The 24,343-nt window shown below is 53.3% G+C and overlaps 1 protein-coding gene across 16 annotated transcripts in view; it reads right to left on the bottom strand.

Moving 5' to 3' along the window:
- ADCY7 (adenylate cyclase 7) overlaps window positions 1-24,343 on the bottom strand; it is a 74,611-nt gene that overhangs the window by 37,849 nt on the left and 12,419 nt on the right. For 5 of the 16 annotated variants that reach the window (XR_007514562.1, XR_007514563.1, XR_007514565.1 and 2 more), the window contains exons 1-2: window positions 9,489-9,507; window positions 8,968-9,186 (exon numbers count right to left, since the gene is read on the bottom strand). The exons of 3 other annotated variants lie outside the window; for them this stretch is intronic. The gene's annotated coding sequence lies outside the window, so the exon portion shown is untranslated. 8 more of the 16 variants (XM_049863697.1, XM_049863701.1, XM_049863700.1 and 5 more) reach the window with 8 other exon arrangements.

The raw sequence follows: 24,343 nt of genomic DNA, 5'->3' as shown, positions 1-24,343 counted from the left end.
CTGTGGGGTTGGCACCAGGGCTGCCAGAGTGTCCAAAGAGCTTAGACAAACTACAAATCTGATTTCTACATGAAATGCCCTGACTTTCAAACACTGGCAGATAATTTAAAATTTTTTGAATGGTACAGCCCACTAGTTTGCAACTTCTAAATCTAACCTAACCAGAGAAACGAGAGGCATTTACTGAGCATAACCATATATGCCATCACCCACCTGTCAGTTCGTTGTATTGTGGTGGCTTGTGTGTTGCTATGATGCTGCGAGCTATGCCACTGGTATTTCAAATACCAGCAGGGTCACCCACAGTGGACAGGTTTCAACACAGCTTCCAGACTAAGATAAGAAAGGCCTGACAATCTACTTCTGAAAATTAGCCAATGAAAACCTTATGAATCACAACAGAATATTATCTGATATAGGAAGGCAGTCAAAAGACACGGTGGCTGCAACAACGGACTCAAGCATATGGAGAGTTGTGAAGATGGCACAGGATGGAGCAATGTGCATTCTCTTGTACATGGGGTCACCAGCAGTCAGAATCAACTCAATGGCAACCAACAACCACCATATGTGACCAGCCCTATGCTGCGGGGTTCACAAAACAAGACAAGCTCCCTGTCCTGGGAAGCCCCTTAAAGCAGCTCTTTTCAGTGATCACAGCAGCAGCTCCTGGGGAGCAGCCTGAGCCAGACACCCGCACATACAACCCCCACCATCTCCGTAACGCCTCCAGGGCCATGCTATTAGGACCATTAGACAGGATATGCAACTGAGACTCGGAGAGGTGAAGTGGCTTGTCTACAATCACACAGGTGAGGCTGGTTGCTGGAAGGACTGGGATTCAATCCCCTGTCTGCCTGGCTCCCAAACTAGTGATCCTCAGCCGGGCCTCGCTGTCACTCTGAACAGAGAAGAGGCTGCCCCACTGAGCCCCTTCCAGCCACAGCTCCCGGGGGACTGAACCAGATGCCATGAATAACAGTGCCTGTCCCTCTGGTCTGATGCAAGATGCTGGTGCACTGAGTGCCAGGGAGAAATGCCAAACACCAGGAGCCTGAGGGGGCTACCAGCAGCTGCTCCATCCTCTGGGCAAAGCTGGCCAGGCAGCCCAAACAGGCAGAGCTCAGAGAAGCCCAAGTGTGTACACACACACATTACCCCACATGCCACCGTCCATCCCCCAGGTGCCCGACCTGCCTTTCCAGGCACATGGATCCTGCAGAGGCAGGCAGGGAAAGAGAGGAAGCTGTTGAGAGGTTTCCGAGGGCCTGTGGAGACCCAGGCCTGGTAAACACTCATCTCAGGAATCTAATTAGGCCGCTTCCTGGGCAACAGCAGGCAGAGCGGGTGGACAATGGGCAGCACCTGGCCCATCTCTGGACCCCTTTCAGCTACTAGAACAAGCTGGGTCGTGCCTGGCAGAGCCGGAGGCTGGGAGGAAAGGCTTCACCTATCAGGCCTGGAGAGACAGCCAGGGGACCCACCGCCTGTGAGCATCTCCACAGACCAGCTCCTCTCTAGCAGCAACCCCCAAAGCCAGATCCAGAGGCCTCCCTCAGCCAGGGAGGGTTTCAAGACCCCTCTGTCTAATCGCCTGTTCTTCTGATGGTCGCTGATTTGGCTTGCCATTGGGAGGGCCCCTCAGAGAGCACCAGATGAAGAAACCCCTCTGCCCCATTTCCAGCGAATGGCCTTGCAGCCTCAGCTCACATTATCTTCGTGATGGGGAGCTCACCACCTCTCAGGGCAGACTTGACCATCGCCAGCACCTCTGGCTGTGAGAAAGTTCTACCCCGCCTCCCCTACTGGGCCTATCTGAACTCCAAAGCCACCGAGAGCAGAGATGTGAACTTGGTAGTGTCAAGGCCCCTTTCCCTGGAGGGACTGTAGTCCCTGGGATCCCTCACTGTCTTTCACACCCTTGCAGCCAAGCAGGACCAGCAGCCCAAGCAGCCCCATCTTACAGGTGCCTGAGGTCCTGGCAAGGGTTCAAGTTGGGAGGAGGGTGTTTCCTACTTCCACTGGGCAATGTCCCCTCCCTGACAAGACTCCCTGAGCCCCTGGATCCAGCTCTGCCTGAAATTCAAGCAACCCCAGGTGCTTTAATCACATGGGGTCATCAAAGCCCCTTTCAGCTTAAGCCAGTTTGAGTTTCCGTCACCTGCAACCAAAAATTCCAAGTTCCATGTGGGGCCTCTTGCCCCAGCTTGTGTCCATGAAAGCCCCAGGGCCCCTCGTTAGGTCCAGAGCTGGGAGGAGGGTCCTAATGAGCTTGGAAGTAAGCGGGGCCCTGCAAACACTGCCAGTCCTGGCTACGATCTCCTCTGGCAGGGGACTGGGCCAGGGAAGGAACACCCCCTGCTAAGACCTCTATCACCTGTGTCTCAGACTCCACAGCCCAGGCCCAGCCAGGCTGCAGAGGACCTGGGGAAGCTGGGAAGGAGGCGCCCCACCTGGGGCTGGAGGAGGCTGGGGGAACCCAGCATCCTCTTCTGTGGCCTCCAGAGCAGCCTCCCTCGCAGGAGAATTAGGGAGCTCACAGGCACACTTACACAGAAATGGACATCAGGGGAATCCAGCTCACCACTCCCCAAGAGATCTCAGCCAGCTCCGAGCTCCCTGCGTTCCAGCCCTGTGAGACAGCAGGGCGGGGAGGCTTTGAACAAAATCTGTTGAGCACTTGCTGGTGCCAGGTGCTATGATCTCTTTAAATCTTCACACCTGCCCTGTAGGTGTCTGTTACTATTGCTCCATTGTATGTATGCATAAACTGAGGCACAGAGAGGCCACACTGCTAGAGAGAAAACCGGAATTTGAACGCAGACTGTCCAGGCTCCGCCCTTCATCCTGACCATCGCCCTCACAATGCTGGCATCCAGAGGCCATTACATCTCAATGCCAACACCTCCTTGCCCTTCCCACCCCCTTACAAGCCCCAGGTCAGAGCTATGGCCAAGAGGGTGGGGGGCAAAGTAGACCCCATCAAGGTGCCTCCTTTTGCCTTTGATGGGCAAGGTCAGGAGCCAAGCCAGGGAGCCTTCTGTCAGCCAGTGAAATCCAGGAGGGCCTCCTCTTCCAGGAAGCCCTCTGAGCTACCCCTCCCACACAAACACACACACCTTCCTCTCCAGTCCCTGCGACAAAGGCAGGACCGTAGTCTCTGCCTATCGCTGACTGGCAGCAGCCAGGTTCCCAAGCAGAAAAGGTGCCGCCAGAGGTGTTAGGCAGAGGTGCTAGAGGTGGGGGGTTGGGATCCCATGTTGTGACTACAGGACTGGGCCCTCAGGGGTGCTCAGGAAACTCTTCCCTGGAGAACTGGCAGTGTCCCCAGGCCTACCACAACTGCTAGGGGGAGAATATTCTAGATCCCCCCCACCAGCGTTCCCAGAGAGCACAGACAGCACATACAGGGGACCCACTTCCTCACCCAGCAGGTGCTGGCAGGAACCCCAGCCTGGTTTCCTCCAGCCCAGCCTCGGCAGGCCCCAGAGCTGAGCAGGGCCTGGGGCCCTGGTAGCCTCAGAAAGGGGAAGTGGAGGCCTTGGGTATGCGGGGGCAGTCAGGCCTGAGGAGAAGAGAGACCCAGTCAGGCCCCTGGGCGGGTCTCTGCACCCACGCCCGCTGGGGCAACCGCACTGCTGCAGCCAAAAACCCACAAGCATACAACCGTGCCTCCCAGGCCAGCGGCTACAGGCGTCATCGCTAGGCTCCGTCACAGGTGAAGGTTTTGTTTGCTGGGGAGGGTCTCATGTTCATGCCATCTCCCTCGGGAGGCCCTGAGCTCCATGAAGGTGGCACAGCAGCTTCTCTGCCCAGCACAGGTCTGGCACAAAGGGGCACCCAGGAAACCAGGGGATGGGCAAAGGGCTTCCAGCCTGGCTGGCAGGCAAGGCCTCCCTGGCCTCACCTCTGCCACCCCAAATCTGCTCCACCAGCCTCCAGGCCCCCCAGAGTCCGGTAGCCTGGGACCTCTGCACCTTTGCTCAGGCTGCTGTCAGACCTCCTCCCCAGGCACTCTCCCCCAGGCACAGTCTGATTCACTCTTCAAGGCCCCTTCAAATTTCACCCACTCAGGAGGCCTTCCCAGACCCCTGCTCAGTGTTCCAGGGTCACACATCCAGCAACTGCCTCACCAAACTGATGTAGGATCTCTGTGTCTGTCTGGTCCTGAGGCCGGGCCCGGCCAACAGCTGTGGAATGGATGAATGAATGGATGGATGGAGTGGATGAATGAACGAGCCAGCCAACCAGCTGGAACCCTGACCCAGGCAGAAAGGTGGGAAGCAAGCAGGAGAGCCTTGGTGAGGAAGGGGAGCAAGGCCTCAGGCAGAAGGAGAGGAAATGGATCAGCAGAGCCTCCCTCAGCACGGGAAACACCTGCTGGCCTCGCACCTGCCGGCCTCACACCCGGGCCTGGGAGACTGGGTTCCGCTACCCACCAGCTGTGTGGGCGGCAGCGTCACCTCATACCTCACACTCGGGTTCTCGGTATTTTCATCAGGAAGCTGGGGTGCTGATAACCAAATCGTCTGTGACAGACCAGGCTGGTGGAAGAGAAAACCCACAAACAAGCCCAGAAAGAAGGCCCAGTCCCAGAACGAGGAAGCCACACAAGATCACGGCTCAACTGTGGGGTCTCAACAGGGGAAACAGGCACAGAGCAGGAAGGACTCCCCCAGGATCCTCCACTCCTCTGCCCATCTCCCAAGGCAAAAGCCAAAGTTCCTCAATGGCATCAGTCCCCAGGCACACTTCAACCCGGCCCCCCACCCCACTCCAGGCTTCCCAGCAGCTTGGCCCAGCTGTGAGCACTGGGGCGACATTCGGATGAGTTTCAGTCACTGGAGCACCAACTCTGTGCCAGACACTGTTCCAGGCACTTTACCCTTCTCAACAACCCCCCTCCAGGCAAGGATGCGAGGCTCTGAGAGAGAAGTATGGCAGTTGTGCCCAAGGTCACACAGCTAGGAAGCCTAAGAGGCGGGAACACAAGCGAGGCTGGAGACTCAGGCCAGGGGCCAAGACGAAACTCTGCTTAGTGCACAAGCTTCCGGAAGGCAGAAACCACAGCTCAGGCCCTCAGCGCCCCTCAGGGTGTCTGCAGAGGCTCTGTATACAGTGGGTGCTCAGGCAACAATGCTTGGGTACATGAGTCACCAATCAACCACCGGGCTTCCCTGTTGGAAGAAATATCAGTATTTCCCTGACTCATACCTATAAATTCACCATTAGTGACTCATTTCTTTAAGCACGGCCTCACTAGGCTCCCTCTTCAGAATGGAAATACTTTCACGCCCACGCTTAACACATATCTGATCCTTTCCCCCAATAAGGAGGAACAGGAAGGGGAAGTCAGGCTGGCCTTTGGGACCTCACATGGTGCTAGCTCTGCCCAGGATGGCATGACAGGTGTCTACTGACCTCACACTATGCCCAGGGCCCAGTCAGGACAGCTCCTGCCCCTCACAGCCTCAGTCTCCCCACCCAGACAGTGGGTGCAAAGATGACAATGAGGCATAATGGGGATGGGAGGTGGGAGAAGAGACTGTTTCACAGACCCACCAGCAGCCCCTGTCCTGTTGGGGGGCAGAAAGATATACATTGAATCTAACTCCCGAACCATCAGTTACTTGTATAAAGAGAAGAGAGAGCAAACTGGATTCATAACTTATACCACAATGATTTCTGAAGAGAGAAGAACCCATGGGAGAATTCTCACATACTTTTGTAGTGATAAGGCCTTTCTAACCTGACACAAAACCCAATGGCCACAAAGAAAAAAATAATCGATTGAATTACATAAAAAGAAAATTTACTACATGATTAAAAACCATCAAAAGCAAAATCAAAAGATAAGTGACAGATTAAGAAAAAACATATTTGCAGTTCATATGGCAAGAAGCTAATCTCCCTCACATGTAAAGAGCTTCTACAAATTAAAAAAAAAACAACAACAACAACCACCCAAGAAAAAAATGGAAGACACGTGAACAAAGAGTTCACAGAAGAGGCACTACAAATGGCTCTAAACATTTGGAAAAAAGCTAACCTCACCCACAATAAGGGAAATGCAAATTAAAACTACCACAAACAACCGTTTTTACTATCAGATTGGCAAAAAAAAACCCAAAGCATCTTATAAGTTTGTGCTGGCCAGGTTGTGGGGAAATAGGCATTCCCATTCACTGCGTGGCAGGAGTCTGACTCAGTACAGCCCCGCAGAAGGCAATTTAGCAATCTCTAACCAAGTTCCTAAGGAGCGCACACACCTCCTGACCTAGCCAATCTACTTCACGTGATCATCCCGCAGACACTCCCCCCTGTGTGAAACGACGTGCAGACAAGATTATTTGTTACAGCGCTGTTTGTAATAGCACAAGGCTGAAAACAACCTATGTGTCTATCAGGGGATGGTGAAATAAATTACAATATACACTTTCAAAGGAGCCCTGGCATTGCAGTGGTTAAGCACTCGGCTGCAAAGCGAGAGGCTGGCAGTTCAAACCCATCCAGCAGCTCTGCAGGAGAAAAGACCTGGCGATCTGCTTCCGTAAAGATTACAGCCAAGAAAACCCTGTGGGGCAGTTCTACTCTGTCATATGGGGTTGCCATGAGTCAGAATCAACTGGACACCCAACAACAACAAGACTTTTACAATGGAATACTATGCAGCTGTCAAAAAGGGTGGATAGCTTATCATGGGAGGATTCTGGGAGAAATCTTCATGGTGAGAAGGCATACGGATTGAACCACGACGTGGAAAAACCAAATCTTGCTTTGAGAGAGTGAACAAATCTTACTTCTCACTTTTCACTTCGTTTCTGTTGTCACAATGTAGTTTCTGCAATTGGTATTTTAAAAAATTATAGAAAATGCAAAGCCTGGGCCCATCGTGTCAAAGTTGAGTGACACTGAGCAAGTTTCACTCTTGGTGCTTCCTTTTCCTGATCTGAACAAAGTGGAGAATATCAGCCCGACCACACAGGGCCCTAAGGGGCTTCGAGGGGTAATACAGGCAAGAATGCCATCTTCCTGCCCCTGGCACCAAGCACCACATCTAGTTGGCAAGCATTATGACATGCACTACCAAGTTGGCAGGAAGGGCCGTGAGGGGCGGAAGTGAGTGAGTGAGAGCCTGGCCCTTCCCCTCCATGCCACCCCGTCACGAGCCCACAGCACCGAAGCCCAGCTCCTACTCTCCCTGGCCTCTGGGGTGGACAGAGCAGTTGTCAGCACCTTGGGATGGCTTTCCACAGCCTGAGCAGTCATGTGGGCTGACACGCCCAGTGGTACCTAGTTGGGCCTCAAGGGACAGCAGTTTAGTGAGACCCAGGGTCAGGAGGAAGTGGGGATGTTGGCCCACGTGAGAGGGAGCTGCAGGCTGTGGGGTTGGACCCCAGGCCATCCTGGCTTGATGGCAGGAGAGAAAGCACAATGCCCAGCCCTCAAGATGTGGCCTCAACCTCTGAACCCAGCTGGGGTGACAGAGGGCAGAAAAACACCGGGCCGGCGTCCCTGAGACCACTGCTTCTGGCCTCCCTCCTCTGACAACGGCACTACAGGCACAGGCGCATTGGGAGAGAACCAGTCCTTGCCCAGTGAGCACCTGCTGAGAACCAGGCCCTTCCATTCCTGACCCCCACCCCCAGGGGTAGGCGTGGGGGTGCTCTCACTCCACTTTTTGACAGGGGAACCAGCTCCAAGGAGCCTAATCTACATTTCCAAAGCCGCCTAGGTGGGGAGCAGTAGCGCTGGGATTTCAACCAGGCCTGCCCCACTGCAAGGCCCAAGTTCTTTCTTAACCCCTCTACCTGTATTCCTGAGGCACATTCTGCCCAACAGGGGGCTTTGAAACGCTGCACACACACAGCATCACACGGGTCTGAGGTCCCAGGCACTGCTGCACCTGACGTCCTCCTCCTCCCCCTTAAAGGTTCCCAGAGCACTTAGCAAATTAAAGGCTCTGAGAAGTCCTGCAGAAAAGAAACCTGCTAGATCAAACACACTTAAACATGTCCCAGGCTTTCTGGTTCATGGAACTCTTTTTGCATTCAATCCCTAATGAACCCTCTTTGGGAAATACTGACTTTGATGTCTCCAAGACCCAGCTCAGAACTCCTCCCCAAGAAGACTCCCAGCACAGCTGTGGCCCAGAGCGGCCGCTCTTTCCTTTCCTGACAGTCCAGGCTGCCTGATGAGCTCCCTCAGGCTCTGGGTCCCACTCTCCCACCTCCACCTGACCCGGGATCAGGCTGGACAGTTGTACACTACACACTTGGGGAAAAGGGGGAGGTCAGCTCATTTACCTACTCAGGGGCCAGCAGACCAGCCTTGAGCTTGGCCTCCCCTGGCGACAGGGGCAGAGGAGAGGCCGGAGTGAACAGACCTGGGCTCCACTATGCACATGGGATCAGCATCCTCACCCCTCTCCTGCCAAGGGAGACACATGGACCCCCTGCCTTAGTTTCCCCATCCACCACAGGCAAAGCAGTACAGGGGCAGGGCTCCGGGCTGAATGTCAGGGGACCAAAGGTACAGTCCCAACTCTGCCTCTCACCAGCGTGTGACTTGGGCAACTCCTCACCCTTTCTGGGCCTGACTAGTTCCCCTGTCACCACCGCAGCCAAAAGCTACCACGTGGCCATTAGGCCCCCATTTCAGCCCCTACCATGCCAGCTGCCAGAGTGCCCGGCCCTAATCCCAAGGACTGAGACCCACCTCCCCCAGGCTGCCTGAGAACCTGAGCAGGCCAAAGGGTCGAACAGGATGGGGCTGCCTCACGAGGCTGGGCTGAGAGCCCGGAAGAGCCCTTCTCTGCAGGGGAGGCAGCCCCACCCGACCTCCCCCCAACCAAACCACAGTCCCGGTTTCCGGAGCTGCGCCCACACAGGGGCTCAAGGGGCCCTCACCACAGCTGTCCCTGGAGCCCAAGCCCCCCACTCCTTCTCACTCACTCCTCCCACAAACCTTTGTCTTCAGGGGCCAGTCTCTGGGCCGGTCGCCGGGAGGTCGCTGTGATGGAGTCGTGGTCCACAGCAGACCGATGCCCCCACAACCCAGGCCTCCCCTTGGGATGGTCCACCCACCAGGGGCCCCTGCAACTGCCCAGGACACCGAGGACACCAAGACCAGTCTTTGCTCACCCCCTGGCGGAACAACTCCGTGGCTCCCGTGGCTTCTTCCTGGCTGCGTGATTTGACTTATTTTGGTTCCCCAAACAAGCCCCACCCTCTCATCTGCAGCCTCTCGCAGCCTAAAAATGCCGCCCGCCCCCCCCCCACAAGACCCCTCACCTGCTGCCCTTCAGACCAAAACTCAGCTGCCGCCTCCCAGGAGAGCTGCCCGGTCCCCTCCCACTCTGGCTGCGGTGCCCACCTGGGCTTCCACAGCGCCTGCACATCCCCCTCAGGGCGCCCTGGCCCCTAGCTGCCCGGCTGCGTGACACCTCCCACCCCCTCCCCCCAAGGGCTGAGCATCTGACCACTCACCACCGAGCTTCCAGATCTGACACCCTGCCTGGCACACAGGAGACACTCAACCCCTACTCGACAGATGCCTCGCTATGGCAAGCACTGAACTAGCAGTCGGGGGCTGGCCCCACCCTGCTGTCCCTGGTGCTGCTCAAGCAAGCTTGGCAGCTCACCTGGCTCTCAGGGCTGCCTTCTCACCTGTGCAGCGAGAATGAAACCCCCGCCCCCACCCCGGCCTCCCCAGTCCTGTTCTGGCAGTGAAATGAGCTCATGGCTATAAAACCTCCTTATAACCCAGGACACTTTATACATGGTGTAAAGTTCTGTTTCTACCACGCAGAAAAAGACCCCAGCTTGGTGCCCAGTGTTTCCTCTTAAATCCACTCACTTTACACTAAAATTCTTTAGCCTTGTCAGGGGCAATACTAGATCCATGAAGTCACAGATTCCACACACACCCCATGTACAGACTACTTTTTCCCAAAACACATTCAAATACTTTAAATGTGAAAAAGTCCCTAGTAGTGCAAGCAATTAATGTACTCAGCTACTGACCTAAAGGTTGGAGGTTCAAGTCCACCCGAGGCGTACAGGCTAAAACCACCTAAGGCTCCCCATGGATCCAGCCCAGCCCTGTGTGTCATCCAGCTGCACAGCCGTGGCCAGGAGAGGAGGTACCAACCCCAGTCACAGCCATCTGCTCACCAAGTGCTCACTGGGACACTGCCACACAGCAGGTACATGCAAGGAGCAGAGACTACAACGTGCAAGACAAATGCAGGGTCCCCCTTGTGGAGCTCACATTGTGGGGAGGGGGGAGATGCCCAATAAATCAGCTAAATAAGGAAAAGAGATGCCAGGGCGGGGCCAGGGCACAGTCTCAGATGGGCAGTCAGGAAGGCAGGAAAGTCTAATGGTTAGGACCACAGGCTCTGAGCCCAAACAGAATGGGTTTTGAATCCCAACTCCACCTCAGAAAAGCTGTGTGACCTTCAGACATGTAAATTAACCTCTCTGGGCCCAGTTTCTTCACCCACAGAATGAGGGAAATAGGATCTAATTCACAGGGCCTGACACAGGATGGCACACAGTCAGTCACCCCAGCTGGCTCCAAACATGAGGAGCTGGCAGCCTGAGAAACTGCCATATAAACTGGTGCTGGGGACACACACGAAGTTCCAGGGGTCTCTGTCTCACTTCCTATCGCCCCTCCCCAAAATAAACACACCTCTCCCCTCGCCCCCACTGCCCTGCAGCTGGGCCTGACGAAGGGGTGCTTAAGCGCTGGGTCTGCCACCAGCTTGCCTGGCTCTAAGACACCCCCTCCCCAGGGGGCTCAGCCAGGCCAAGTGGGACCCGAGCAGTGGCTCCAGGGAGCCTGGTGTTTCAAAAGAGGGCACTTCTTCATAGCGCAGGTCCCCCAATAAAGCAGCACCTGCCTCCAGCTGGCTTCAAAGGGTTCCTCCTTCCACAGCCAGATGGGCCCCAGGAAGGGTGTGGAAGGCTGGGAACAGGGACAGGCAATCACGGAGGTCCTGGCCCCCCAGAGGGGATACACAGCCTGCCTACTACAGAGCTGAGGAAACTGAGGCCTGGAAAAGGAGGGGTGGCCCCTAGAGAGGGGCAGCAGGGCCAGGATGAGCCTCCCAAGACTCCCCCCACATCTCATGCACCTCCCACAGAGTGAGGACAGGGCAAATGCTCATGAGTGTGGGTGGATCGGCACCTCCAAAACAGCTCAGGCTCCCCTGTCTGACCAGGAATGCTCGCACTCGCCCTGAGGCTGAGGGGTGCTCTGAGCCTGTTTCCCATCTGTGCAGACAGCAGCTGGGCCCCAGGATGCTGGGCTTTTCCCTGCCCAGCCAGTGACTCCAGGAACCACCAACCCAAGTCAACTGCACCTGGGAATGCAGACTGAGCCACCTAGAGCCGGGGAGCTGAGAGGTGGGAAAGGCCTGGACCCTGGAACGTGAGGGTACTCTGGGTTCTGATGACCATCCAGGGCTCTGAGCCCTGAGAGGTCAACAGTACCCACTGTGTGCACCCCTGCCTCCCGGGGCCTCACGCTCCCCAAAAGCCAGGCCTGCCATGCTCCAAGCTCCAACCCACACGTGGGGCATGAACTCCTCTCCAGGACAGGCCATGGCCCGTGTCTGATGTCATGACTGCTCCCTTCTGCCCCTGTCACCCCCAGGCTGGTCCTGGCACCCAGGGAGAAAACAAGAGAGGGTGGGCCCTGAGGGCCAGGAAACGCGACAGAACTGGGGATCCCATGACAAGGGCCTCTATTTGCTTCCCTTTTCACTCAGGCCCAGCTGTAGGGTAATTCCCTCCAGTGGTCAACTACAGGAAGAGCGGGAGCACAGAGGGCAGGTGGAGAGAGCTGGGCATTCTGGGTGTCCCCCAGGCACCAGCAAAAGGGGAAGTCAAGGCACTGCCAAGTGAACTGACTCTGCAGCAGAGAAGTCAAGCCCCCTCCCCTCCCTGAGTGACCTCATGGACCCCTGAAGGGGGAGCCTTCACTTGGGGCTACAAGCCAAGAGGGCGCTGAGAGGTGAGGAGAACGCTCCAGGCAGAGGGATGAGTGGGGAGGGAGCAAAGAGTGCAAAGCCAGCCTGATAAACAATTCAGGGGGACTGGCCCAGAGTGGATGAGGGGGACAAGACATGGGACTGGAGCGGGAGGATGAGACCCAGTCCACGAGGGCCGCAGAACCTGGGGCAGGGGTTACAAAATGGCACCAGATCAGACGTGTGTTAGAGAAACCAGGGCAGCCTACAGGCCTCTTCTCCCATACCTCAGGTGAGCCATCCTGACCACAGGGTCCACTCAGGTTACCTCCCCAGCTCAGCTGTTAGTCAGCACTGGGAAAATGCCCGTGAAACTGCTCTGTTAATAAGAACAGCAGATGGGGGAGAAAAGTACAATCCCAGGATATCACAGGGAAAAGAGGCCACCAAAGAGGAAATGAGCCCACCTCTGGTCCAACTGCATCCCCAGACCTAGACCCTTCTAGAAAGGCTTTCACAGTGAAAGAGAGCAGGGAATGGAGGGTGCTTCAGCTGAGCAGGTCTGCATCTCGGGTTGGGCAACGCCCGTGACATGCCAGGTTGTGAAATCCATGGGCAGCGACAAGTAGAACCGGATGCCCATGGCTGGCAGTGGGGGCCATGCCAGACTCCTGGGAGAGCAGGGACAGACGACCCATAGGGGGCGAGTGGCAGGAAGGGCCGGCAGAGCTGGGGGGCCACTGGGCTGAGGCGGCGGCTGGTGGGGCTCTGGACACTGCCGGGGAACCTCCTGGCCTGAGCTTATTAGCCTCAGAGGCCAAAGGAAGTGTTTTGCATGCATTTAACCCTCCCAGCCACCTATAGGCCCTGGACACTGCCATCAGTGCCATTCTGCAGGTAAGAAAACTGAAGGACAGAAATATAATTAGCTTAAGGAATTCAGGCTACCAGGGAGGGCCCTAGCCCAGCCCCACCCATCCTCACCTCCCAAGTAGTCCACCCTCCCAGTCAAAGCAGGACGGGGCAGAGGGGAGCCCAAACGCAGATACATGACACCGATGATGACAAACGCACCTGCTTAGGGAACAGCTCCTCTGTGCCAGGCACAGTACGAGCATCACGTCATCCTTACGACTACCTGATGCATTGGGTACCATAAGCAACCCCATTTTACAGATCTAGAAACAGAGGCTCAGTCTCACACGATGCTAGGAGGCAGAGTGTGGCTTGAACAAAGGCCACCAGACCAGGACGCTATCCAGCTCTGCCCTGAGACAGGGGGCTGGACCTGATGACTTCCAGAAGACCCTGCTTCTCTGGCTGGTGTTCAGATATGGCGGTCTCGCTCACTGGGCCAAACTCACCCCCAGTTCCCCCAGTTCTTAGCTACGTTAAAAAAAAAAAAGGCAGTTGCCGTCAAGTTGACTCTGACTCATGGCAACCCCACGTGTGTCAGTAAAACTCTGCTCCACAGGGTTTGCAACGGCCGCTTTTCCAGAAGCAGATCACCAGGGCTTTCTTCTCAGGTGCCTCTGGGTGGAGTCAACCCGCCAGCCCTTCAGCTAGCAGCGGAACTCGTTAACCATTAGCACCATCCATTTTAAGCAGAGTAAACACCCAAAGGTTCACCTCCCTGCCCCGGAGCCCAGCCCCGTGAATGGCTAGAATTGGCTGCTGTGATATGGTCTCTAGCATAACCCACTCTGCCTGCCCCCTCAGAGGCCCCAGACATTTCCCAGCCAGGTTAAGTACCGCCCTCCACCTGGGCAATGGGATGTGGGAAGCTGCCACCACCTCAGTGTGAATGTGCCCATGTCCCCTTCCTCCAGGACAGGAGGGTGGTGAGGGGCAGTGCCGAAGGACCTGCCACCCAGCATCGCTCCATCATTCCCGGTAATGGTGGAATGGCAAAGCCTGGAAATCTACCTCCCAGCCGAGGCAGGGCTCAGCCACACACTCTGAGAATACACAGCTCACAGGGACATGAAAGCCCTGACTTGTTCCAATCATGCCGAAGGCTTCATCCCCACCCCACCCCACCCCGCAGTGAGCACAGAGAAAGGATCCAGGCACAGGGGGAGCCACCTTCCTTCAGAGGAACCTGAGTTCCTCACCCCACCAGTGAGACCCATCCCCATTAACCCTCCAGCCCCACCCAGGGCCCCTATACTCAGCTTTGGGCCTCACCAAAGACAAGGTCCACTGTCCTGAGCCCAACTCCAGACCTCCAACACGAGAGGTAGACACTCTGGGGACCAACCTGCTGTGTGACCTAGGACAGAACGCTGCCCCTCTGGGCCTCAGCTTTCTCCTCTGTAAACCGGGGGTGAATGGCACCTACCACCTAGGGCAGTGGCTAAGTCAGCAGTTACAAACTGTAAAGGAAGGTGCACATCCCTTGACATCAAGTCAGACCTTTGCTTCCTCTTGAGAAGTCCTTCCTGTCCTGTCCCACCTCGTACTGCCAAAGCCTGTAGTACCAACCCCCACTTCCGGAGCTCTTACAACAAAAATTCCCACTCCCCAGACCAGCTCCTGGCAAATAAGTCCTGCAAGACCATCCCATACCCGCCAGCTCCAGAAACTGGCCACTAGTAAATGACCACTTCTAATAAGGTGCCACCAGGAGAGTCTTCCCCCACAAAGTTCACACCTTCCTTCTGAAGGCCACAGGGCCCGGAACACAGCCAGCCTCCACACCCAACCCGGGAGCCACAGGAAAAACCCAGGAAGCCCAGGGCCCAGGTGGGAAGACACGACCCAGTCAGAGGTGAAGGGTGCTCAGAAAGGCTTCCCAAGCATCAGCCTCCCTGCATCCTGTGCTGCCCATCACCCTAGGCCTCCCCTTAAATCCACTCACTTTTCACCTAAATGTCTTCTTCGGCATTGTCTGAGGCAGTAAATGATACGCCCACCAAGTCACAGATTCAATGTCCTATTCACAGATTTGTCTTCTCAAAAACACATTAAAACAAATACAGTAAAACTTGCAAAAGCCAGAACCTGTACAAGGTGGAAAACTGCCAGAGAAGGAAGGCTCAAATATTTTCCACTAACAGAGAGTGGGAGAAAAGTGGTAAGACTGCACCCTGTCAAAGGCAGAAAACTTGCGAGACCCAGAAACACAAGGCAGTCCCATCAAGTTCCATGTTCATCCGTATACAGGCTAAAACCACCTGAGGGCCCCAGACCACAGTTTGAGAAACACAGAGTCCAGCCCAGCCCCATGCATAGTTCACAGCTGTCAGGAGAGCAGGTACCAGCCCACAGTCACATGGACATTTGAGGTAGAACACCCAGACTCAGCTGCTCATCCAAGACCTAGAGGCAGGGGCTCTCTCTATCGGAGGCCCAGCCTGGCCCCACATCCAGGCCCTCTGCTTCCTTTCACCTTCCCTCCACCCGCCAAGGATGGCCAGGAAGGAAGCCCCCAGCCCCTGCTGTCCTGCCCCTGAACCTGATATGGCGACACAGAAAAGAGGCACCTGCTTTATCCTGTGTACGTGGACATGTGTTTGGGTGAATGCACAGAAAGATCCAGAAGAACCCACTCCAGACGGTCCACATCGGTCCCAGGGTCCACAGACGAGGTGGGGCTGGAAGGAGATTGTTCCATTTTCTTGAGGCGTCTTTATTCTGTCTCTTGGACACATATCACTTTTGGAGCTTTTTTTGATTTTTTTACTCTAGTAGGTTCAATTGCCCTTCTTCCCTCGCTAATTTTTACTTTCAGTGAGAAAAGTGAGGTGTGCTTGCAAATGCAAAATTACAACCTTGGAAAGAAATGTGGAGTTTGAGAGTGTTGTGGTCTGTTGAATTCTAGGTGGACGGAGCCAAATGAACACCACAGCAGTAATATCATGCACTTTCATGTCAGTCTGGGGAACACCAGTGACAAGCTGTCTCTGGTCCCTAGATGAGGAGCTGCCCCATCCAGCTGTCTGCCCAGGAGGCTCCGAGAGCCTTCTCCCAACCCAGCCCCAGCCCAACCCTGTCCAGCCCACAGCCAGGCCCACCTGGGTGAGCTCTTGGTCCATCCCCTGGAGGTAGGGGCCTGGCCAGCCTAAGCCCCTCAGACCGATGCCCCAACCCCACACCCTACTTTACCTGGCTCTCCTCCAGGGTGCGTCAACAACCGGGCCAGCATCTGCACCCACAGGAAGGTGGCCCGGCCCTCCACCTGGTCCTCCTCAGGCAGGGTCCAGGCTCACACATGTGAAAGCTCCCTCCACTGGCTACCCAATGAGTGAGTCACTTCAGGGACCCACAACTTCCTGCCCCGACTGTGGCAGCAGCAGAAAGACTAACAGTGAACCCTCCGTTCAGCGCCTGCCTCCCGGGGCGTCCTGCCCCCCTCCCCCAGCCATAGCGGAGATCTCAACAGGAGTGGGGGAGCCGCCAGGCCAGGCTCCCGCTCCAATGACTTCACGGAAACTTGAAGCTTTGAGCTGAAACAATTTCGAAAAAAAAAAAAAAAAACGCAAGTACCAAAAACCTCCATTAGAAGTCCCAAGATGACTGTTCCAAGGCGAGGGAGTAAATGCATCCTTAATAAGCAATTAGAGGCAGACAGCTGGGCTCAGGAGCCCCAGACTGGCTCTGCCAGCCACAGACGGGCCCCTTTGCCTCCCTGGGGCTCAGTTTCCTCATCTATCTCTGAGAGGCTCAGAGTAGGGGCCCAGCAGAACCTTGGGATGGCCTAGGAGATCAAAGGTGTTCCAGCTCAGCCCCGTTCATCAACAGTTCACACCTGCTGCCAGGTCAGGGCATGCCACCAAGGCCCATTCCACACAGCCAGAGACCCCAGCTGGGGGAAGATATTCACACTACGTATGACTGACAAGACTCCTCTCCAGATATATACGGATCTGGCACAAAACAATAAGAAAAAGGCCTAATTAGATAGTAGACAAGAACAATTTTAGGTGAAGGGAAAGAACACACAATACAGGAGAGGTCAGCACAACTGGACTAAACCAAAAGCAGTTTCCTGAATAAACTGAACGCTTTGAAGATCAGCGTAGCAGGGGCAGGGGTTTGGGGACCATGGTTTCAGGGGACATCTAGGTCAATTGGCATAATAAAGTCTATTAAGAAAACATTCTGCCTCCCACTTCGGAAAGTGGTGTCTGGGGTCTTAAATGCTAGCAAGCCGCCATCTAAGGTGCATCAGTTGGTGTCAGCCCACCTGGAGCAAAGAAGAATGAACACCAAAGACACAAGGTAATTATGAGCCCCAAAGACAGAAAGGGCCACATAAATCAGAGACTACATCAGCCTGAGACCAGAAGAACTAGATGGTGCCCAGCTACAACCGATGACTGCCCTGACAGGGAACACAACAGAGAACCCCTGAGAGAGAGCAGGAAAGCGGTGGGACACAGACCTCAAATTCTCATAAAAAGACCAGACTTAATGGTCTGAGACTAGAAGGATCCCGGAGGTCACGGTCCCCAGATCTTGTTAGCCCAAGACAGGAAGTATTCCCAAAACCAACTCTTCAGACAGGTATTGGACTGGACCATAGGATAGAAAATGATACTGGTGAGGAGTGAGCTTCTTGGATCAAGTAGACACATGAGATTATCTGGGCAGCTCCCATCTGGAGGGGCGATGAGAGAGCAGAGGAGGACAGAGGCTGGCTGAATGGACATGGAAATACAGGGTGGAGAGAAGGAGTGTGCTATCTCATCAGGGGGAGAGCAACTAGGAGTATATAAAAATTTTTTATGATAGACTGACTTGATTTGTAAATTTTCACTTAAAGCACGATAAAAATTTCAAAAAGAAAAAGAAACGGTCCAACTAAAAGATAGGCAAAGAACTTAAACAGGTATTCCAACAAAGAGGAGCCCTGGCGGTGCAGTGGTAAAGAGCGTAGCTGCTAACAAAAGGTCAACAATTTGAATCTACCAGCTGCTCTTTGGAAACTCTAAGGGGCAGTTCTACTCTGTCCTGTAGGGTCGCTGTGAGTCAGAACCAACTCGACAGCAACAGGTTTGGTTTTAAGTTCAACAAAGAGGATACTAAAATGGCCAAAAAGCATATGAAAAGGTACTCAACATCATTAGTCATTGGCAAATTAAAACCACATCGAGACAGCACTATACCACTAACCAAAAAAAAAAAAAAACCAAACCCATTGTCGTCGAGTCAATTCCGACTCATAGCAACCCTAAAAGATGAGTAGAACTGCCCCATAGGTTTCCAAGGAGCGCCTGGTGGATTTGAACTGCCAACCTTTTGGTTATCAGCCATATCTCTTAACCACGACACCACTAGAATGTCTAAAATTAAAAAGACAGAAAATACCAAGTGTTGACAAGGACATGGACCAGCTCTAACAACTTATATACTGCTGGTGGGAATGTAAAATGGTGTAGCCACGTTGGAAAACTGGTTGGCAATATTGGTTAAAACTAAACATATGCCTCTCCTATGACTCAGCAATATCTTCCTATTTACCTAAGAGAAATAAGTCTGTATGTTCACAAAATACTTACACGCAACATCATGATAAATGGAGAAAAGACTGAAGTTGTAAAGGTTTCATTTTACTTGGATCCACAATCAATGCACATGGAAGCAGCAGTCAAAAAACCAAACTATGTATTCCATTGGGCAAATATGCTGCAAAAGACCTCTTTAAGGTGTTAAAAAGCAAAGCTGTCACTTTGAGGACTAAGGTCTACCTGACCCAAGCCATGGTATTCTCAATCACCTCATATGCACATGAAAGCTGGACAATGAATAAGACGGAAGAAGGATTGACGCCTTTGAATTATGGTGTTGGTGAAGAATATTGAATATACCATACCAGAAGAATGAACAAATCTGTCTTGGAAGAAGTACAGCCAGAGTGCTCCTTGGAAGCGAGGATGGCTGTCATGGATTGAATTGTGTCCCCCAAAAATTGCTGTCAACTTTGCTAGGCCGTGATTCCCAGCACTGTGTGACTGTCCACCATTTTGTGATCTGATGTGATTTTCCTATGTGTTGTAAATCCTATCTCTATGATGTTAATGAGATGGGATTAGTGGCAGTTATGTTGATGAGATACAACCTACAGAATTAGATTGTGTTTTAAGCCAATCTCTTCTGAAATATAAAAGAGAGAAGCAAGCAGAGACATGGGGACCTCATACCACCAAGAAACAAGAGCCGGGGAAATCCCATGTCTTTCGGGCCCGGGGTCCCTGTGCTGAGAAGCTCCTCGACTGGGGAAGATTGATGACAAGGACCCAGCCCAGTGCCGACAGAGAGAAAGCCTTCCCCTGGAGCCGACACTCTGAATTCGGACCTAGCCTCCTACTGTGAGAGAATAAATTTCTCTTTGTTAAAGCCATCCACTTGCGGTATTTTTGCGGTATTTGTTACAGCAGCACTAGATGACTAAGACAATGGCAAAACTTCATCTCATGTACTTTGGACATGTTATCAGGAAGGACCAGGCCCGCCCGGAGAAGGACATCATGCTTGATAAAGTAGAAGGTCAGTGAAAAAGGGAAGGCCCTCAACAAGATGGACTGATACAGTGGCTACAACAATGGGTTCAAACATAGCAATGATTGTGAGGATGGTGCAGGACCAGGCAGTGTTTTATTCTGTTGTACATGTGGTTGCTAAGTCGGAACCAACTCGAAAGCATCTAACAACAACAGCAAATGTTCATGGCAGCTTTATTCTTAACAGTCAAACTGGAAACAACCCAAACATCATCAAGAGGTGTGTGGATACACAAGCTCTCATATATTCATACAACAGACTATTACTTAGCAATAAATAGGAACAGACGATAATATGCAACACTGATGACTCTCACCAACAGTAACCTGGGCGGAAGAACCAGACACGAGTCCAATCCATTTGATTCCATTTATATGAAACTCTAGAAAAATCTATAGTAATAGAAAACAAGACAGTGGTTGTGTCTGGGGGGCTACTGACAGAGAAGGGGCACAAGTTGACCCTGGAGGTCAAAGACTTGATCTGGGTGCTGGCAACACAGGTATATGCGTAAGTAAAATTCACTCTGTACACTTAAAATTTGTGCACTTCATTGTATTTAAATAGGGGGAAAAGTTGACTACTACTCTTCTGTTCTTTCAGTCAACAAACACTGATCAAGGGCCTGGTGCTAGGTGCTCGGTCTACTTTGGGAAACATTAAGACCTGATTTAATGTAGTGGGCAAGAGGCAGGCCATACCCAGTATGTAAGGGAAGTGGGTGGAGGTGGAGCCTGTGGGCGGTCAGCACTGAGCAGACGGAAGCAGCACTAGGTAGGGCTGAGAGGTCTGTAGGGTGGGTCACGCAGGCCTCAAGGGTCAGGGACCATCCAGGTGGGCTGGGAAGCCGCTGCAGCTGGGCAGGAAGTGACCTGAAAGGCAACCTCAGCTGCAGTGCGGAGGACAGCTAGGAGACGCCACATGTAGAAGCCAGAAGATGGGTTGGGAGGCTCCCCTTTATCCACAAGAGCTAACGAGGCCTGGATCAGCCAGTGAAAAGTGTGGACCAACCCCGAACTGGTCATATAGCAAAAAAAAAAAAGATACCATCAAGTCGATTCCAACTCATGCTGACCCCATGTGCGTTAGAATAGAACTGAGCTCCACAGGGTTTTCAAAGGCTGTGATTTTTCGAAAGCAGATCATCAGGACATTCTTTCTTTCGAGGTGCCTCAGGGTAGATTTGAACTGCCAACTACTTTTCTGGTTAGTAGGCAAGCACTTAACCATTTGCACCCCCAGAGACTCAATAAACCCTGCTGTTTGGTCACAAAGGGACACGCGGCTGGTTTCCCTGGCTAATACCTCCCGCCCTCCCCAGGCCTCCCTTCCAGCTCTTTCTTCAGAGGACACAGCGGTCAGGTCCCTCCCTGCCTTCTGCTACAGCCACAGCTCTGCCCAGCACCAGCGGTAATCCCCTCCCCAACACTGGCCACCTGGACCTTGATACCCCTACCCTTGTGCTGACCACGAGGTCCCTGCAGGCAGGACCTGTATGACCCAACCACCGGCATTAAGAGATACACTAAGCTGCTAACAGAAAGGTTGGTGGTTCGACTTCACCCAAAGGTGCCGCAGAAGAAAGGCCTGATGGTCCACTTCCAAAAAGTCAAGTCAGTAAAAACCCAGTGGAGCGCAATTCTACCCTGACATACACGGGGTCGCCATGAGTTGGAACCTACTGGATGGCTTTTTTATTAACAGAAATGGAAACCGAGGCTCAGGGAGGCCATATCACTTGCCCAAGCGCCAGTGGTGGACTATCCAATAGGCAGGGTAAGCACGGCGTTAACTTTGCTTACCAGATCATCTGTAGTGAACAACTGCACATTTTTTCACTCCGTCAAAGATTCTGCTCCTAGATATGGCTGATATCTGTCTCTCTCCCAGACCCCACAGCACCTTCCTAGAGAATCAAGGCCTCTTTTCAAGTTTATAATCCCTGACAGGGGCGAGTGACTCAGCAGGCAAGGTAAACATGGGCTTACTTGTGCTCACTTCCCCTGCTCACCTTGCCTACTGGGTCATCCACCCCTACCAAGCATATACAGCTAGGAAAAGGCAAAGTGGAATTCAGACTTAGGTCTGGCTGGCTCACGGCCTATGTTCTTAACCACTCACCCCAGGACTCTCCCTGGGAACAAGGAGCTGCTCCAAATCCCATTACACGCCCCTTGGCTGGGTGTCCGCGCCCCAAGAGCCTCAAGCCCTGGCACGCAGTGTTTCCAAGCCTGCTGAACAATCTCCCCTCTCTCCCTCAACTCCCCCAAAGGAGAGGGTGACCTCAGGCTTTTGCAGCATGACAGGGAAGCCTGGCCTCTGCTGGCTCAAGGTGCTGGGGCACAAAGCACAGCCCCGACACTTCTCTGTCCCACTCAGCAAACTCCCACCCACCTCCCTGCGGGCCAGACTGTTCCCTGGTGCTCGGGACACACAAGTGACTTGGACACAGTCCCTGCTGTGCAAACTCCTAGGTTGAGAGCAGAGTTCGATGGATAAGAAGTGCCCACCAGTGATGTCACTAGGGGGATGCAGACAGCACTGGGCGACACTGTCAGAGGGGATGACACAGAAATGACTGTCTATAAAAATTTTTGTGCATTTCAGCAGATTATCATTTTCCAAAAAAATATTCCTGTGGTTACACCAAAAAATATTTTCATAAGCCCAGCTTACATATATCAATATACCTACCAGGCTAAAACTCTGCACTAATTTACTTTTTGAACCTTCTAACGTGCTCTGGTCAGAGCTGTCGTTATTACCCAATCACACTGACACTTCCAATCACGTGGTTTCGTCTGCACACGTTACAAGCACATGCTGTTGTTTTCGTAGCTGCCGGTGTTTTTATAGTCACTGATTTTGTCAAATTCCCTGGTGTTTTAGCTACAATATTGTGGTAATTAGTATTTGTGAACCTATTATCAGTAACTTTGTGAGAGTGAAGTAGTAATCAAAGGAAAAGGGGTGATACATGAGAATTACAATTTACAAGTAACAATATAAAAAACATTATTATCAAGGATTCTGTATGCTCTGGTACAGGAGGCGGTCCATGGGAGGGGGGTGACACCACGAGTTACTGCACTGGGTGACACCAACCCTAGTGACGCCATTGGTGACCAACAATGACTTGGCACCAAAATGCAGGGAAGAAGTGCCCATGAAGGGAAAATGTGGGGTCCAGAGCCCAGGGGAGAGAGACCACATCCACCTGGGGGAGGCTGGGAGGAGAGGACCGTGGAGGAGAGGCCCCAAGATGGGGTGTTTCAGGCCAAGGCACAGCTGTTGTCAGAGAGTGGCAAGGCCGTGCAATAGCAGGTAGAAAGGAATAAATCTAGCAAAAACAAGGCGGCCAGTGGTTGTCAGTTGGCCAAGGGACAAATAACACTGAGCACTGAGCAAACAGCCTGGCCCCATTCAACAAACCCAGATGTCGAGCTCTTTCTCCAGGGGAAGAAAGCCCACAGCTCTACAGCACATTTTGGGAGAAGCTTGGAGGTGTGAGAAGAGACACAACCGTCACCTCCCCTCACTCTTTCTCCCTAAAGTCGGGGCTCAAAACACCCCAGAGGAGTCCAGGGAGGGGTCGAGCAGTCAGGTGGGTGACCCACCCCTACTCAAGCCCTCTCCCAGGAGGATGAAGTGCTGACAGCTCAGGCTGTCTGTGTGATGACAGCTCAGGTAGCCCATCTGTAAAGTCAGGACAATCTCCACTAACACCCTGAGTGGCCACAAGGCTTAAGTGAGAAAGGTGTGTCAGGCACACAGCTAAGTGCTCAATTAAAGCCAGCAGGCAAGGGAGGCCAATCACATGCTCTCTCATTTCCCAAACCAAGAACCGGGCTCTACTACACGCCTGCCCCAGTCAAAGATCTTCCACACCTCCCTCCGGCCTCCTAGCCTTCAGGCTCCCTCATATCAACTCACCTTTCCATCCATATCTTCCAGCTGCCTCACTCTTCCATGCTTGTGCTCCGACCTTTCTGCCACCTGGAACTTACCCTCTGCTCAAAATCCTACTCATCCAGCCAAAACAGATACTGCTTCTTCCAGGAAGCCTTCCCCAATGTCCCACTCACCTCCTCTGGGCCACAGTGCCATGGGGCCTCTCCATAGAGGATGTAGACTTATCCCCCTCCTGAAGCACCTGTGCCCCTCTGGTAACAGCTCCCCGTTGCTATGGGGAACTAGCCCTCCAGAGGTGGGCTCACAACACGTGTGTGTTGAAGAACAGGCATGAGACTCAAGGTGGGCCAATGAGATTCAATTCCGGGACTTCTGTTAAAGCCATATAGAAAAAAGGGGTTGTCATTTCACTAGGCTGGAGAGATAGGAGCTCTGAACCACTAGGGCCTTTTGCCACCGTGGTAGCCAGCCTTCAAGATGTAGCCTGGCTACCACTACTGAACACTTTGATGGCCTCCAAGATGGCCTCTAATGAGTCTTGCCTCCTGGTATTCACCACCTTGTATAGTCTCCTCCACATTTAATAGGGCTGATCAGTATGACCAACAAAATATGGCAGAAATTACTATGACTTCTGAGGCCAAGAAAGACATTGTGGCCTTGCTCTTTGTCAGACCACTCATTCTGGGCAAAGCCAGCTGTCATGTTGTAAAGACACTCAAGCAGCCCTATGGAGAAGTCCATGTGGTGAGGAAGAGGCCTCTTGCCCAAAGCCATGTATGGGAGCCATCCTGGGAACAGATCCTCCGGCCCCAGGCAGGCCTTCAGATGACTATGCATTGACTGACGGCTTGACTTCAATCTCATGAGAAACTCTGAGCCAGGCCCACCCAGCTAAACCACTCCTGAAGTCCTGGCCTCCAAACTGTGAAATACTGTCTGTTG

The sequence above is a fragment of the Elephas maximus genome, chromosome 21 (assembly GCF_024166365.1).
Source record: "Elephas maximus indicus isolate mEleMax1 chromosome 21, mEleMax1 primary haplotype, whole genome shotgun sequence".
Taxonomy (NCBI): domain Eukaryota; kingdom Metazoa; phylum Chordata; class Mammalia; order Proboscidea; family Elephantidae; genus Elephas; species Elephas maximus.
The sequence above is the reverse complement of the archived record's forward strand: the minus strand, read 5'-3'. Positions and strand labels throughout refer to the sequence as shown.